We start from the raw sequence: 14,521 nt of genomic DNA, 5'->3' as shown, positions 1-14,521 counted from the left end.
TCACTCGCACATGTGCAATGGCTCCAAGATAGGACTTAGTCTCCAGCGCTTGCACATGTGCAGTAGCAAGAAATCCGAACATAGTCTCCAGTGCTCGCACATGTACAGTAGCAAGAAATCCGAACATAGTCTCCAGTGCCACAGCAACCGTAACAGTACCTCCCCCTCAAGGGCCCCCCTCCCGGCAACGCAGGTAATCGGCAACTAAGTCGGGAGCATGGACAGCCTCCTCAGGCTCCCAAGAGCGATGTTCCGGGCCGTAGCCCTCCCAATCTATCAAGAAGAACCTACGCCCTCTAACCATCTTAGAGCCAACTATGGCTCGTACCTCATAGCTAGAGCGAGAGGAATCAGAGGCAGGAGAGTGCACTTCACGAGCATGAGGTAAAATAGCCGGCTTTAGCAGTGAGACATGGAATTTGTCATGGATCCTAAGATGGACGGGTAACTTCAATTGGTAGACTACAGGATTTACCTGTTGAAGAACCTCATAAGGACCCAGGAAGCGAGGAGCAAATTTGACAGAGATCACTCTAAGTTTCACGTGTTTTGCAGAGAGCCACACAAAGTCCCCCCGGAAAAAAGACAGGAGCCGGGCGACGAAACCGATCGGACACCGTCTTCATACGGTCCTTAGCTGCTTGGATCGACTTTTGAGTCCGATCCCAAACCTCTCTGGCATTAGTTGCCCAGTCGGCCACAAGAGGAGGAGGTACAGCAGCGGGAAACGGTACCGGTACACTAGGGTGTTGCCCATTATTGAGTACGAACGGTGTCTGCCCAGTGGCCTCAGCCAGTGAATTGTTAAGGGCAAATTCTGCCCAGGGTAGGAGGGAGGACCAGTTATCGTGGTTCTCAGCAACAAAGAGTCGAAGGTATATAATCATGGATTGATTGGTACGCTCAACCAAACCATTGGTCTCCGGGTGGTATGCCGAAGAGAGATTCAACTCAATTTGCAGAAGGCTACAAAGATCTCGCCAGAAACAGGAAGCAAATTGCGGGCCTCTATCACAAATGATACGATCTGGCATCCCGTGAAGCATAAAGACATGCTTGAGGAATAGTTTGGCTAGTACCCTGGAAGATGGGATTCTCGATAACGGTACGAGATGAACCATCCAGGAGAAATGGTCCGTAATGACCCACACAAATCTATGTCCCTGTGAACACGGAAGATCACCCACAAAGTCCATGCCTACCACTTCCCATGGTCTATCTGGCACTGGTAAAGGAAGCAAGAGCCCAGCCTAACGGACAGTTGCGAGAACACGAGTAGCAGGAACCGACATATCTCTTGACGTGGCTGGCTAAGTGTGGCCACCAATACCACTTCTCGACTAACTCTCGTGTCTGTCTAATACCAAAATGCCCGCCCACCTTTGAGGTGTGGGCCCACGACAGTATATCATTCTGTCAATCCGGCGGAACAAAGGTCTTGCCCGGTGGGATTTGGTGTAACGTCACAGGGGAGAGCGTATGAAAAACCCTGGAGGGAAGGATAAGACGAGGTTCGTCAATCTCTTCCTGGGTAGAAACCATAGAGCGAGACAGGGCGTCTGCCTTGTTATTCTTACTCCCAGACAGATAGTTGATGGAGAAGTGAAAGTGGGAGAAAAACAAGGACCAGCGGGCTTGACGAGGATTCAGACGCTGAGCGGTTTGTAAGTACGTCAGATTCTTATGGTTTGTATAGACCTGGAAAGGATGTTTCGCTCCTTCTAGCAAGTGATGCCACTCCTCCAAGGCTAATCTCAGGGTGAGCAGTTCCCTATCCCCAATAATATAGTTTCTCTCTGCTGGTGAAAAGGTTTTAGCAAAGAAGAAACACGGCCTTTTTCTACCTACACCGTTCTTTTGATACAAGACCGCACCAGCACCCACTGAAGAGGCATCAACCTCCAAGAGGAAGGGCTTATTCTCATCGGGTCTTTGAAGAACGGGAGCAGTTGAAAAGTGTCTTTTTACTGCCTCAAAAGCCTGGGATGTCTCACTAGACCAGACTTTTGGATTAGCACCTTTCTTAGTCAAGGCCACCAAAGGGGCCACCAAAGTGGAGAAATGGGGTATGAACTGCCGGTAATAATTTATGAATCCTAAGAAGCGTTGCACCGCCTTCAAGGAATGAGGTTCAGACCATTCCAGGACAGCAGAGAGCTTCGCAGGATCCATAGCCAGACCCTCTTGTGAGATAATATAACCCAAAAAAGGCAAGGATGACTGCTCGAATACACACTTTTTGAGTTTAGCAAACAATGAGTGCTCCCTTAAACGGGAAAGAACACGAATGACATCCTGACAATGAGTCTCCAGATCAGGAGAAAAAATCAGGATGTCGTCCAGATACACCACGATGGAGGATAACAGTAAATCCCTGAACACATTGTTTACGAAGTCCTGAAATACTGCGGGTGCATTACATAAGCCAAAAGGCATGACGAGGTATTCAAAGTGACCGTCTCGGGTGTTAAAAGCGGTCTTCCATTCGTCACCCTCTCGAATTCGTACCAAGTTATACGCACCCCGCAGATCCAACTTCGTAAAAACCTGAGCTCCCCTCAGTCTGTCAAAGAGCTCCGAAATTAAAGGTAACGGGTATTTGTTCTTTATTGTGATTGCGTTGGGACCCCTGTAATCTATGCAGGGACGCAAATCACCCTCTTTCTTCCGAACAAAGAAAAACCCAGCTCCCGCGGGAGAGACAGACTTACGAATGAACCCCTTCTCTAAACTCTCTCTAATATAGGTCGACATGGCCTCCGACTCAGGTATTGACAGGCGGTAAACCTTGCCCTTAGGTGGAACCGAACCTGGGATAAGGTCTATGGCGCAGTCATACGGCCTATGGGGTGGAAGAACCTCAGCACCCTGTTTGGAGAACACGTCAGCGAAATCCAAAAAGGGTGTAGGTATGGGAGAGAGATCAGTTGATGCAACCGCAACGACCTTAGGTGGTAAGGGAAGACATCGGGACTGACATTTCGAACCCCAACTAATAATGCTGTCGGACTCCCAGTCAATTAGAGGAGCATGGGTCCGAAGCCATGGGAGACCCAGAAGAACGTCGTCTATACCCTCAGACAAAACAAGAAAAGAAATCTCCTCTATGTGGCCCTGAGACAGGGAAAGGCGCAAGGGAACTGTCCTCAATGTAATGGAGTCAGACAACATAGTGCCATTAACAACACGGACAGGAATAGGCGCCTCTAACATGATAGAGGGAATATTGTGTCTCTTTACAAATCCTGAGGACACAAAAGTCCCGTCAGCTCCGGAATCCACAAAAGCCATAATAGGCCATGTATTCTCAGAGAATGAGAGCTGACCTGGGATACTACACTTAAAGGGTGCAGAAGATGTCTCTAGTAACCCCCCTCTAATGGTTACTAGGCCTGGGAGTTTCCCTGACGGTTAGGACACTTGTTGGCATAGTGCCCAGCCTGACGACATACGTAACATATAGGAGTACCAGACCTGCGTAGTCTGGAGGACGTATGACCTAACTCCATAGGAGTGGGAGATGTCTCAGATGCTGAGGAAGATGGTAGTGGACCCTCAACAACTGGAATAGCCCGATGCTTAGGGCGTGAGGAAGAGACCTCGAGTCTACGTTCCTTATGACGTACGTCGATCCTTGTTGCTACAGTGATTATGTTCTCCAGAGAAGCAGGGACCTCACGAGTAGCAAGGGCATCCTTGACATAGGCTGCCAACTTTCTCCAGAAGATAGGAATCAACACCTTTTCTGGCCAATCTAGTTCTGCCACCAGAGTTCTAAAAGCAATGGCATAAGAACTAGTGGATAACGAACCCTGAGATAGATCTAACAGCCTGGGGACTGATTCGGCAGTTCAACGGTTGGGTGAGGTTTGCCGGGAGGTACAGAAAAACATTGGGGTGGCCTAAGGCAGACAGAAGTGCTTTGCTGATAAGCGTCGATCTGTGGGACCTAGTTTTATGGTGGGGGACAAAGTGTGGTTGTCTACAAAAAACATCTGTTTGAGACTTCCCCCTGCTAAGCTGGGTCCCAAGTTTATTGGTCCTCACAAGATAGTCAAGGTCATCAAGCCAGTTGTCATTCGTCTGCGCTTACCACCATCATTTTGCATCCCTAATGTGTTTCACAAGTCCCTTCTAAAATCGTTTGTTTCCTCAGCTGCTGAGTTTCAACTTCCTCCTCCCGTTTCTGTTGATGGGCAGATGGAATATGACGTTGAGCACATTAACGACTCCTGGATGGTCCGCAACTCGCTTCAGTACTTAGTACATTGGAGGAGTTACGGACCATAGAGTCTGTCCTGGTTCCCGACACGATCTGTCCATGCTAGTCGACTGGTTCGTGCCTTCCATAGACGGTTTCCTGGGAAACTTGGGGGTCCAGTGGCCCCTCCTTGAGAGGGGGGTACTGTCATGATCCAGGACTGGTATTTTCCGCTCCAGAGTTTCCTAGACTCGGACTGGTCATGTTATGGGTTAACTCCCATCAGCCTCGTTCTGGTTTCAGGAGATACTATATCTGGTCTCTGCAATTGCATCCTGGTGCTGGTTACAGTTTTGCTCTGTAGCCTGTAACTAACTCTGGTGAGAATTCCTGTTTGATCTGACTCCTTATTACCATGCCATGACCTGTACCCTTCCCCATTCGCCCGTCTGTCCCAGTACCTGCCTTCCCGCTCCTGTCTGCTGGTTGTGTTTCCCTCTGCATACCTGATCTCCCGGCTTCCAACTCGGTTTCTGTTTGATTTTGATCTTCTCTTTGGAGTGACTCGACTTTCCTGGCTTAAGACTCTGACTGACTACTCTATTGCCCCCTGGTGGTTCACCTGTTAACTGCCTGCTGAAGTTACTCTGCTGTACTTCAGCTTTCTGTTACAGTGTTACTTTGTCTCTCCTTCACTACTCTGATGCCACCTAGTGGAGAATATGCTATACTACGTATTACCAACCCTTTGTACAGCGTGACAACGAGTAGTCTTGAATTCTGTGAGGGTCTCTTGTATTGCCACCTATAAACCCTTTTAGATTCGTAGTCTTTAGAGTCTCTGATATTTTTTGAGTTTTAATGAACTAATGTCTTGTTTCAGTTTATTCAAATTTTTATCAAGTTCCTTATCAAATGTCTCTAGCTGATCACTTGGCAAATTTTTCTCTAGTTCCTCATGTTTCAAGTAGTTGTAGATCTACTTCATAAATGAGTTTAGCATGTTTTTCATCGACACTTTCAATGAATGTCTAGTTGCAGCCTGCTCCCATTTCTTAATAAAGGTATCATCACCAAGATCAAAAATGGATATATTTGCACTCTCAAACCTCTCGGGATAATTCTTTGTTGTAAATAATTATCCAGAGAAGTTTTTGTCCACCATAGGTGGGTCTTTTTATAACTTAAATTAGTATATGTGTTCTTGGTTTCTAAAACGTCATTGTGGACCTTATTAAAAGTACTTGTGGCACTAGTCTTAAAGATAGTACTAGTATCAGGCTGCCACTAAGGATGGCTGGAGTCCTGCAGGGAAAGACACTACACGGAGCTGAATGAACAAGGAGGGGAACTCACAGTGTGTGCTGGTGCAGAGTCTAGCAGCATCAGCCTGAAAGCAGAAGCGGGAGATGGTCGAGCAGGCCGAGTCATACACAGTACGGGGAGAAGGAAGACCGGAGAAACGAGCAGAGGCGGGGTCGAGGTTAGGCCGAGGTCAGTACCAGAGAAACAACGAAGTGGGGAGGTAGGAGAGGGGGAATAACCAGGGCTATTGTGGGAGAGAGGAATGGCAGAACGACTAGGGGACAGAACACAGACAGAAACCGAGGGCACAGAGAGTTGACGGATAAGGATTACACTTACAGGTACCAGCAATCACAGGCAAAGCAGCACTAAGCTTATGGCCGGCGCTGGTTCACCAGAGATGACAGTATTTAAAGCATACAAGCTCCGGAAGTGAGACCCGGAAGAAGGCTCCACCCCCTACCCATGTGGACAGGAAGGCGAAACCGTGACAGTACCCCCTCCTCAAGGGGGGGCCACTGGACCCCCAGGCTTCCCAGGAAACTTCTGGTGGAAAACCGCAATCAACCGATCGGCCCGCACAGATTGAGCCGGCACAAAGGTCCTGCCTCCGGACTGTAACCCTTCCAATGGATCAAATACTGGAGGGAATTACGAACCTTACGAAAATCGATAATACGATGGATCTTGTACTCCTCCTCACCGTCCACCGATATTGGAGCCGGAGGGGTCTGAGAATCCACCACCGATGGAACAAATGGTTTAAGCAAGGAAGTATGAAATACATTAGGAATATGCAAGGTCTGGGGCAGTTGCAACCGAAAGGCTACTGGGTTGACCACCTCGATGATCTCATAGGGTCCTATAAACTTAGGACCCAACTTAACAGACGAAACCCTAAAGGGGGCTTTGCACGCTGAAATATCTTTAATGAATTATCGTCAGGGTCACGGTGTTTGTGACACACATCCGGCGTCATCAGCGATATCGCAGTGTGTGACAAGTACAAGCGACCTTAAACGATCACAAAAGCTGTCAAAATCATTTGCCGCAGAGAGGTCGTCCTGAAACTAAAAATCGTTTTCTGCTTATTAGCGATGTTGTTCCTCATTCCTGTGGCACCACACATCGCTGTGTGTGACACCGCAGGAGCGACGAACATCTCCTTACCTGTCTCCACTGGCAATGCGGAAGGAAGAAGGTGGGCGGGATGTTACATCCTGCTCATCTCCGCCCCTCCGCTTCTATTGGACGCCTGCCGTGTGACATTGCTATGACGCCGCATGAACCGCCCCCTTAGAAAGCAGGCAGTTGGCCAGCCAGAGCAACGTCGCAGGTCAGGTAAGTGCGTGTGACGGGGGTAAGCGAGATTGTGCAGCTTGGGCAGCGATTTGCCCGTGTTGCACAACCGACGGGGGCAGATACGATCACTTGCGACCTCGCTAGCGAGATCGCAGCATGTCAAGTACCCTTAAGCCTAATATTCTGAGTGGACAGCCACACTTTGTCCCCCATTTGAAAGGTGGGCCCCGGAGAACGCCGTTTGTCCACCTGACGTTTCTGGGACCGCTGAGCCGTCTCGATGCACCGTCGTACCTCCTTCCACACCTACCCCAGATGCTGAACGATGGAGTCGGCCCCCGGACACCCTGAATCCACTCTAGAGAAGGTCCCGAAGTGAGGGTGAAACCCGTAATTACAGAAGAAGGGAGACGTTCCCTTAGACTGGTGGACTCTGCTATTAAATGCGAACTGCGCAAGAGGCAAAAACATACACCAATCTTTCTGCTGAGCAGAAACCAAGCACTGCAGAATTTGCTCAAGGGTCTGATTTGTCCTTTCTGTCTGCCCATTGGACTCAGGAGGATAGGCGGACGAGAAGGACAACTCAATTCCCAACCGCCTGCAAAACCGAGAAACAAATTGTACCCCCCGTCAGACACAATAGTCAGGGGCAACCCATGTAATCGAACCACCTGGTCAATAAAGTGGTTGGCAAGGGTAGACCGGAGAGGGGAACAAAATGTGCCTGTTTACTAAAATGATTCACCACCACCCAGATAACAGTCATACCATTAGAGACAGGGAAGTCTGTAATGATATCCATGGACAGGTGGATCCATGGTCTTTCAGGAACAGGTAATGGAACCATTTCCTTGGCCGGCCGGTTACGACATACCTTAGCACGGGCACATATAGCACAGGCAGACACAAACCGAGCAACATCCGAGTAAAGAGATGGCCACCAAAAAAGTCGAGCAACAGCCCTGCGAGTGGCCGTAATTCCAGGATGGCCACTAAGTACGGACTCATGGATCTCTTGAAGCAACCGTAACCGGAGGTGCAAAGGGACAAACAGTTTAGCGTCTGGACCGGAAGATGGCACTGAAGACTGGGCCTCCCTGACCTCAGCCTCTAACTCGGATGACAAGGCACTGACCACCACCCCTCGTGGAAGAATGGAGGAAGGAGGCTCTGGAGGGAACAGCGGGTACAAACTACGGGACAAGGCATCTGCCCTCACGTTTTTGAACCCTGGCCAAAAAATAATAGAAAAATGGAATCTAGAAAAAAAGAGCCCACCTCGCTTGCCGTAATATGGTGAACAGCACCCTCTAAAAAATGCCTCCATTCTTCAAATGCCAACATCTCCTCCAATAATTCATGGTTACCCACATCATAATTCCTCTCAGCCAGAGTGAATTTCTTGGTAAAGAACGCACAGGGTCGCAGATTGGTCAGAGTAGCAGGACCCTGAGAGAGAACAGCTCCCACCCCCACCTCTGAGGCATCCACCTCCACAATAAACGGTGCTTCAAGGTCGGGCTGTACCAAGACCGGGGCGGACAGGAACCAGTCCTTTAACTCAAGAAAGGCCTGGACAGCTGTCTGCGACCAGTTCTGCAGATCCGCCCCTTTCCGAGTAAGGTCGGTCAACAGCTTGGCAATTTGAGAAATGAACCTCCGATAATAATTGGCGAAATCCAAAAAGTGTTGTAACACCTTCATATCCCTGGGTTGCACCCAATCAACGATAGCCTGCACCTTTCCTGGGTTCATCTTAAACCCATCATGAGAAAGGAGTAACCCAAGAAAGGCTATTTCCTGAACGGAGAAAACACATTTTTCGAGCTTGGCAAACAGGTGGTTATCAGTTATCATGTAAATCTCTGTAATACAGAGCAAACATGTGTGACGCCCTGGACATCCCCAGGGGTCACAGGTCACTACACACACCACATACACCCCCACCCCAGTAAGATACCATCAGTCAACAAAGTCCTGATTGCCTCCCTCAGAGTCATACAGGCACACCAGGTGGGCGGAGTCAGGCAGAAAGACACGCCCCCGAGGAGTCTGCTGCCTCAGGAGATACAAGCAGATTAAGTTTGGAGAGAGGAGTGAGAGGAGTACAGTTCTGTGAGGGGCCTGGGTTGGAGCCTAGGACCCCCGATCAGTCAGGCAGGCAGACGGTAGTGGCCGCCTGCAGGAGACCGGGAATATGACCGGTGGAACCATAAGGGACCGGGACAGGGTAGTGGCCCGCCGGAACCGAACCGGGGAGCCAACTGGATACCGGAGCACCAGGCAGGGTACTCAGACCCCGAACTAGGCTATAAGCCACCACCATAGTCAAATCAACTGATTGCGGCTGAACCTCAGGGGTTCATTCCCACCAAAGTCCCGATTGAAGGCAACAGTCCAATCCGTCCGGATAGGTGCCACCGCCAAAGGCCAGAGATCCAAAGGGCCAGCGTCTGCGGCCAAACGAGCTCCTACGACACTTATACACCGGGGAGCGGACTACCGGTGCCCAGGCACGGTAGTCAAATACACACACAGGTGCAGGAGAAAGGCGGACATTGCCAACCTGACTGGAGAAGCTGCAGCCAGCTGCGGGCCCCGTTCGTCACCCCGTTTGGTGTACCAGCAACTCCCGTGTCTTGTATCAGAGTGAGTACACAAGTGCCCTCGGGCACCGCACCGCGCTGCACCGCAATATTGCGCCCTGCACCCCGGCCCTCGCCAATCGAGCCCCGGGACCAACATCCCCCTACCCACGGAAGGGTCAACACCTAGCTGCGCCACTACACCGCTCCCGGGAGTCCCGTACCTTCACCGCAGCGGTGATGTCCATAATCACCACAACCCGTGGGTGGCGTCACAAACTATCATCCCAAAACCAAATACCCGCATCCCCCGCGCGTAGCACCAACCCTTCCCCTTGCAGAGCGACATGACCCCCGGGTCCGTGAGAGGCTCGAGCCACCACCCGTAGAACACGAGCACGGACCCGAGCGGCTCGGCGGTCGCAGCCGAGGCCGCGGGGTGGTACACATGCGTAATATGTGTTTCCCTATCGGCAGAATAAATCAAAATGTCATTGAGATAAATGACCACAAAACGACCAAGAAAATGAGAGAAGATATCATTGATGAAATTTTGAAACAACGCAGGAGCATTTGTCAGATCAAAAAGCATCATCAAATTCTCGAATAACCCCTCTGACGTCAGAAAGGCCGTTTTCCACTCATCCCCTTCTCTGATACAGATAAGATTATAGGCCCCCCTGAGAACTAGTTTGGTAAACCACCGGGCTTCAGAGAGTTGGTTATAGAGATCAGGGATGAGTGTAAGCGGATACATATTTTTCAAAGTAATTTTGTTCAGTTCTCGGAAATCGAGACATGGCCGTAATCCTGCATCCGTCTTTAGAAAAAATAACCCAGAGGCCACAGGGGAAGAAGAAGGACGGATATGCCCTTTACTTATACTGTCTGATATGTACAATTTCATAGCAGCCCTTTCTGCACTCCAGCACCGGCTGTTGGCACGGGGACGGCACACTCGCACAAAGTACAGAGTGGATCCATTACAGTCTTTTAACCTGCATAGATGGAAGATATGGTAAGATAAAAGCCTATTGGGGCTGGCTATACTGTCAGGCTGCCACTAGAGGGAGCTGGAGTCCTGCAGGGAAAGACACTACACGGAGCTGAATAAGTTAGGAGGGGAACTCACAGTGTGTGCTGGTGCAGAGTCTCTCAGCATCAGCTGGAAAGCAGAAGTGGGGGATGGTCAGGCAGGCCGGGTCATACACAGTATGGGGAGAAGGAAGACTGGAGGAAAAAGCAGAGGCGGGGTTGAGGTCAGGCCGAGGTCAGTACCATGGGAAGCTACCGAGCGGGGAGGTAGGAGAGGGGGGAACAACCAGGGCTATTGTGGGAAGGAAAGAGGTGGGACAGAGGAATAGCAGAACGACTAGAGGACGAAACATAGACAGAGACCGAGGGGACAGATCATGATCACACCTACAGGGACCAGCAATCACAGGCAAAGCAGCGCTAAGCTTATAGCATGCGCTGGTTCACTGGAGATGACAGTATTTAAAGCATCCAAGCTCCGGAAGTGAGGCCCGGGAGAAGGCTCCACCCCGTAGCCATGTGGACAGGGAGGTGAAACCATGACAACTAGCTTTAGTTTACCAGATTTTTTCTCTGGCTTTCAAATCCATACTGGAAGGGAGTTATAGACCTGATAGAAAAACAAAGCAATTTAGTCAGCACAGCATACCCTTTATAACAAGCAACAAATATATCGGGCCATAAACTAAAATAGGATATAAACAACAAGACAAAATAGTATAAGGCCTAAAAATATAATTTTATTAAAGATAAATTGAAACAATTCATATAATGTAAAGATGGTACCACAAGATCAGGGGATGAACGGAAAAATGATATATACAGTGCCTACAAGTAGTATTCAACCCCCTGTAGATTTAGCAGGTTTACACATTCGGAATGAACTTGGCATTGTGACATTTGGACTGTAGATCAGCCTGGAAGTGTGAAATGCACTGCAGCAAAAACGAATGTTATTTCTTTTTTTTTTTTTTTTTTTAAATTGTGAAAAGTTTATTCAGAGGGTCATTTATTATTCAACCCCTCAAACCACAAGAATTCTGTTTGGTTCCCCTAAAGTATTAAGAAGTATTTCAGGCACAAAGAACAATGAGCTTCACATATTTGGATTAATTATCTCTTTTTCCAGCCTTTTTTGACTAATTAAGACCCTCCCCAAACTTGTGAACAGCACTCATACTTGGTCAACATGAGAAAGACAAAGGAGCATTCCAAGGCCATCAGAGACAAGATCGTGGAGGGTCACAAGGTTGGCAAGGGGTACAAAACCCTTTCCAAGGAGTTGGGCCTACCTGTCTCCACTGTTGGGAGCATCATCCGGAAGTGGAAGGCTTATGGAACTACTGTTAGCCTTCCACGGCCTGGACAGCTTTTGAAAGTTTCCACCCGTGCCGAGGCCAGGCTTGACCGAAGAGTCAAGGCTAACCCAAGGACAACAAGGAAGGAGCTCCGGGAAGATCTCATGGCAGTGGGGACATTGGTTTCAGTCAATACCATAAGTAATGTACTCCACCGCAATGGTCTCCGTTCCAGACGAGCCCGTAAGGTACCATTACTTTCAAAGTGTCATGTCAAGGCTCGTCTACAGTTTGCTCATGATCACTTGGAGGACTCTGAGACAGACTGGTTCAAGGTTCTCTGGTCTGATGAGACCAAGATCGAGATCTTTGGTGCCAACCACACACGTGACGTTTGGAGACTGGATGGCACTGCATACGACCCCAAGAATACCATCCCTACAGTCAAACATGTTGGTGGCAGCATCATGCTTTGGGGCTGTTTCTCAGCCAAGGTGCCTGGCCATCTGGTCCGCATCCATGGGAAGATGGATAGCACGGTCTACCTGGAGATTTTGGCCAAGAACCTCCGCTCCTCCATCAAGGATCTTAAGATGGGTCGTCATTTCATCTTCCAACAAGACAACGACCCAAAGCATACAGCCAAGAAAACCAAGGCCTAGTTCAAGAGGGAAAAAATCAAGGTGTTGCAGTGGCCTAGTCAGTCTCCTCACCTTAACCCAATTGAAAACTTGTGGAAGGAGCTCAAGATTAAAGTCCACATGAGACACCCAAAGAACCTAGATAACTTGGAGAAGATCTGCATGGAGGAGTGGGCCAAGATAACTCCAGAGACCTGTGCCGGCCTGATCAGGTCTTATAAAAGACGATTATTAGCTGTAATTGCAAACAAGGGTTATTCCACAAAATTTTAAACCTAGGGGTTGAATAATAATTGACCAACACTTTTATGTTGAAAATTTATTAAAGTTTAACTGTGCAACATAACTTGTTGGTTTGTAAGCTTTATGCATCTGTTAATAAATCCTGCTCTTGTTTGAAGTTTGCAGGCTCTAACTTATTTGCATCTTATCAAACCTGCTAAATCTGCAGGGGGTTGAATACTACTTGTAGGCACTGCATATATATATATAACAGTTGTAAATCACATACATATATAGGCTCACATAATTAATTAATAAATATCACTAGAATATAAAAAACTTTTTTACTGGAAAAATACTACAAAAATCACAGAATATAGGAATTACTAGATCAATAAATAGAATGGTATCAAAGTGCTGAGTGCATCTGCAGCGCCCCACGGGGCAGGTAGTTAACCTACTCGTTGCCGGGACTTTTCGGGTCGCCTTGCCTGGTACCGTTGCCCTGAAGCGTGCAATAAATGGTGGGGAAGCGGGGTGACGCCACCAATGGTATGTGGCCAGGGATTAGCTGTCGCTGCTAAATAAGTAGCCGGGGCAGGTGTTTTGGCAGCCGGGATGGTGTCGCTCCCCACAGGTGGAGCGGGCCCTGGTTGGATGACGAGAATGCTAATGGTGGTCGGTGCCTAAGCGCGGGGCGATGACGCCTGTAAGGAGAAGCCAACACAGTCTCTGCGGGTCAAGGTGTCTTTACTCACAACTTCAGTTGCCAGCCCAGTGGTACCGGTCACTGCCGTGATAGGCTCAGGTCGATCCCAGATCCGTGGGAGGTCATAACCGGTGTGTAAGTCTGTGGGCCCTTACTTGCTGCGCTTTGTAGTGAGGGGTCCCTGTGGCTTGAATCACTTAGAGTCTCTTCTGTACTAGGTAGAGTACTGTTCCCTATGCCAGTAGCGTGGATCCCGTCAAGGCAGAATCTTGCGATGCAACCTGGAATTGCACCACCTTCGGGTACTGCACCCAGAACTGCGCTGGTCCCGGAGGAATTGACACGTATCTTCCACAGTGATTGTTAAACTCCTATTTCCCACAGGAGCTACCGGGAAAAACGTCCGCTCACTGTCACTTCTGCTGGAGAACTCTCTATATTGCTGTGTGTGTGACTCCTGACTTCCTCTGGTGGCCGCACATCCACCCACCCAGGTCCTAGGCTAGTGGATTGGGGCCCCAGTTGTGATGACATCCTGTAAATGCCACACTGTAGGCGACCCTTTTGGTACCCGACCTTAGCCCAGTCCCCAGTGCGGAAGAGGCAACCCATGTATGTATGTGGTTGTGTATGGTGAAACCGGTACCGACCTCCTTGGATCCATGATCATTAATACACCCCAAGTGGAGTACAGTACCGTGTGGCGACCAGAGCCTCAGGGGCGCCACACATCCATTATCAATAAGATATCTATTAATATGTATAAATATTAAACAATATTGCATATAATGCCCAGCAAGGGAGCTCAAAGTATGTTATTACATAATAGATATTATATATTCCAAAGATATTCAATAGATGCCCAATAGGGGGAGCTCAAAGAGCAATAATATGGAATTCAGAGCACACCATAAGGAAACAACTAACTGTATATGAGCGCCTAGGAATAATCCATTAATGTACTGTATAATAATGGCTCAAATATATTACTTACAATAGTTGTAGTACAAAGTCCGTCCACCCCCTCCACTCCAACGTACATTTAGTTGAAACTTCCTCAGGGAGCGCATGTTGGAGGGGTAGGGGGACGATATTTATCAGACCCGTGGCCAATGAGCTATCTACAAGTTATCTGAAGCACCAAGCATAAAAGTCATAAGGTGGCGCATGCGTCGTCAACGCCAGCCACAAACACGGAAGTCCTGCACAGCGGACAGTGG

Source organism: Anomaloglossus baeobatrachus, chromosome 1, assembly GCF_048569485.1.
Source record: "Anomaloglossus baeobatrachus isolate aAnoBae1 chromosome 1, aAnoBae1.hap1, whole genome shotgun sequence".
Classification (NCBI taxonomy): Eukaryota; Metazoa; Chordata; class Amphibia; order Anura; family Aromobatidae; genus Anomaloglossus; species Anomaloglossus baeobatrachus.
Note: the sequence above shows the minus strand (reverse complement) of the source record.